General features: G+C 38.2%; 1 non-coding gene across 1 annotated transcript; it reads right to left on the bottom strand.

Moving 5' to 3' along the window:
• Nucleotides 1-1,087: 1,087 nt before the first annotated feature.
• Nucleotides 1,088-1,194, bottom strand: LOC116149687 (U6 spliceosomal RNA). Its single transcript, XR_004133329.1, has one exon. It is a non-coding gene; the product is annotated as a U6 spliceosomal RNA (small nuclear RNA).
• Between the last annotated feature and the right edge of the window lie 2,866 nt (nucleotides 1,195-4,060).

Genomic DNA, 4,060 nt, shown 5'->3' with positions numbered 1-4,060 from the left:
TACATGGTATCTCACTGTGGTTTTCATTTGCCTTTCCCTAATGATTAGTGATGTTGAGCATCTTTTCATGTGCTTATTGGCTATTTGTATATCTTCTTTGGAGAAAAGTCTACTCAAATCCTTTGCCCATTTTTAAATTGAGTTGTCTTTTTATTGTTGAATGGTGAAAGGCCTCTACCATGTAGTACCATATTACAACTACTAGACTGTTACCTGGTATAGCCATTACAAGTATTTTCTTCAGGATATATTGATAAGCAAGGGGAGAGAGCTATTAATACTTAGATAATACAGGCACAAACTGAGACCATTCCAGGCAAAACAGGACAGATGATCAACCCACATGTGGAAGTTCAACTTGATTCAGCAGGTTGAAGAATAAACATTGTGTTAATTTTAATAGGACAATTTATCTATCCAAATAATCAGACATAAATCATAAAAGTCAAACTCAGTACCCTTCCTGTACTACCCAGAGTGCTAGATACTGTGAAAAGGAATCTAAAAAAATATTTAAAAATTCATAATCCTTTAAGCCACTGAAGGTCAAGATGAAAGGGCAGAAGAAACATACACATAAACAAATAACTAATAAAGTTAGGATTTAGGTGCTATGGTGGCCTAGAAGAAGAAGAAATGAGTGTTGGAGTACTAAGAGAAGTTTCAGCCTTGGAGGACAGATAGCACTGAGGTCAAGAGAAATTCTACTGTAAAAAGTATGTGCATTATGGAGGGATGTAGTGTATGTGTAAGACGGGCTGGAGAGTCCGGAAGCGTAGAGTAACCTCATATGCTTTTATGGTGAGAGAAAGAATTGAAAATAGGTATGTGTTTCACATAATAGTTCTGTTCTCCCCTTTCTAACTTTTTAAAAAATTACTATTATTGAAGTATAATTGATTTACGATGTTGTGTTAGTTTCTGGTGTACAACATGGTGGTTCAGTTACACATATGCATATATATACATTTTTTATATTCTTTTCAATTATAGATTTAAAAGCTTTTGAATATAGTTCCCTGTGCTGTGCAGCAGGACCTTGTTGTTTATCTATTCTGTATATAGCAGTTTGTATCTACTAATCCCCGAAAATGTGGAAGTCTTCACAAATTTGCACGTCATCCTTGCCCAAGGGCCATGCTAATCTTCTCTGGATCGTTCCAGTTTTAGTATATGTGCTGCTACAGCAAGCACCTAACTTCTTATATGATCACCTGTAAGGAGAAAAGTCTCTGAAAATGAGAAGTGTATGCACTATTCTACAATCCTGCTTGGAATTCAATTAAAATGCGACTTTGGAAGAAACATAGCAGCCATTCAGAGCACACTGGATTATTGTTGTGGCTACTGCCCCATGTTTCCTACTGCCCCAACTGGAAACTCACCCTTGGCTGGTACTTGCCTGCTAGCACTCAAGGCTCTTATGGCTACACATGAACATACCCACTTTCTAAAAAGAAAGTAAACTCTGTGCAGGCAGGAGCTTTCTTACTGATTCATCTGCATCTGCACCTCCATTCCACACCGCTCCCCTGTGCTCTGCCTCCAGGTGGCTGGCGGGCATGGATTCTGTCCTCAAGGGCTGACTCCTGCTAAGTTCAGTGGGTGGGTGGTGATCAGAGGGAGGGAGGAAAGTGAGATCAGGATACTGGGTTCCCTGGCTCCTCTCCTGTGAGGTCCTCTGCTCCTCACAACTATCTCTACCTGGGTTCCTTTGCCCTCTCCCTCTCCTTGTCCCTTCAGAACCCAGGTATGGGGACAGTTGCATTCATGCTAGCCTTGGGTTCCTGCACAATCCCTCCTTACCCAAACCTTTGCAATTAATCCTTTTTGTAAATAAACTCCCCTTGGATTATCCTAATTTGAATGTACCATCTGTTTACTCTTGGGACCCTAACTGATACAGTCCTTGATAGTACCCAATACTTTAGCAGGTGTGTAACAAATATTTGTTAAATAATTAATAAGTGAATAAACGGGGAGCAGATGCTTCCGTTTCATCTTGTTTCCCCTGACAATTACTTGGGCAGAGGTGAGGTGTTTGATAAAGGCCATGCCACTGATAAATTATCAGTTTGCACTTAATGTAGAAGTTATTTGAGAAACCCATTTTTAATTTCAAAATGCCAAGTGACATTGTATATAATTATCTGTAATAATGTAAAGGTGGAAGCAAGAGATATTTTGATATTTTTTTCTAAGTTATAGAAGTGACCTGTGTGTGTGTCTGTGTGTGTGAGAGAGAGAGAGACAGAGAGACAGACAGAGAGAGAGAGAGAAAGAGAGAGATACATTGTGTGAGTTTAATATCAAAGGGAAAAGTGGAGAAGGTGGTTTTTCTCTCATTTCAAAAACTTCTTATATTTTTCTTGCAATTTCTTAGCTGTTATTCTGATTTCTGTCTTGGCCAACTGTTACACTGAATGCTTCTGATCACAGGGCAGGAAAAAAAATAATAACCCTGGGGTGTAGTGCACTAAATTTTTAACTTTAGTTTTCTTACCTCTTTCAATTTTGTCTTCACTCTATTCACTCTGATTTTCTGTCCTGTTTTGATGCGTGTGTGTGTGTATTTTCCATATGGCTCTGCTAAAGAAAGGAATTTCTTACCTTCAAGCGTACTAATCCAAAGACATTCCTTTTACATTATCAGCTTTCCCACAGAAGCAAGATATTCATAGCTGCCTGCCCTACAAAGACTAATAAAACTTTCTTTTGCTTTCATAAATGATCCCTGGTCCTCTCATTTTCTTGAGGGCAAGAAGAAAGAAAAAATACAGCATTCGTTTCCATTTTATCTCTTTGTAGCTGAAGAAAAAAATCTACTAGAAAGAACAAAAATGCCCATGCAGGTTCTCCTTAACAAGAAATTAGGTTAGAATGAATGAGCCTATGAAAGATGATCAAAGATGAGTAATACTGAAGTAACAGACCAAAGACCAAAGCAATGGTGACCGTCCCAGCAAACACTGGGAAGAAAAAGGAAAGTGGAAATTTAGATTCACGCTCAAGCAGGGATTAGAAGATTAAAAAAAAAAATTCAGTCTCTCAGAAAACATTTGCAGAACATCTTCTTGGTGGATTTGAAGTGAGTCACACTATAAAGCTCTTGGACAGTTATCTGACTGGGTGCGATGGGTGTGGCCACCATCATTTGACTGGACAGAATTCCTACGGCTTTCTAAATTGGGACCTTGCTACATGATCTTTTTAGAAATTTCTTTCAAATTATTGCCTAGACTTGTCATGGCTTGTCCCAAAGCAGTCAAACAACTCTCTTCAATATGCTTTTTGGCCCAGTAGAGCTGTTCTGAGCCTTGATGAGACTGACTGTGCCCCTAATCTGGGCTCAATCATGAGATGAAATGGCAGGGGAAGGCTGTAACCAGAACGTCCTGCTTCAGTGACAGTGTGTTAGGTTGTTTTCTTCAAATAAGTATGCCATTCTCAATTACAGTTTTTCTCAAAAAATAATTCTCAAAGATTGCCACAGGGGAAATTCAATCATAATTATCTTCATATTAATTTTCCTGTGGATTCTGTAAAATAGAGATGAATTGTCATCACTCTACTGCATTTGAATTTCCACTATTTCCCTGATTTTAAGCCAGTTAAGCTCAATTTTTGATTTGGTCAATTGACTGAAAAAATCTCAGGAAGCCTAGCATCGCTTAGCAGCCTCAGACTTATGTTCAGATGACAGGACCATAATGAATGCTTTCTTGCCTTTTAGGCATAGTTTAAGGTGTACATCAACCCTTAAAGATTCCAGAGGGGGCAAAGTTCATATTAAATGTCATATTTTCTTATCCTTTAACTACTTCTTACTCCTTCTTACATAGCTTGCAGAAAAAGAACTGTTTATTTCTGGAAAAAAAGTCAATAAAAGCGGATCCTCCCTTCAGATGGAAAAATTGAGTGAAATAGAGAAAAATAGTTCAGTTAATTAGAAAACTTCCTGAGGACTCTCTGGGGAAAGGCAGGGAGGAAAAAAAAAAAAAAACAAACTGAGATTTCCAATAGATTTAGGGAAGAAAACAAAAGCAAAACTTCATCCCAA

Source organism: Camelus dromedarius, chromosome 30, assembly GCF_036321535.1.
Source record: "Camelus dromedarius isolate mCamDro1 chromosome 30, mCamDro1.pat, whole genome shotgun sequence".
NCBI classification, from domain to species: Eukaryota; Metazoa; Chordata; class Mammalia; order Artiodactyla; family Camelidae; genus Camelus; species Camelus dromedarius.
This window is presented reverse-complemented; position numbering and strand designations above follow the sequence as displayed.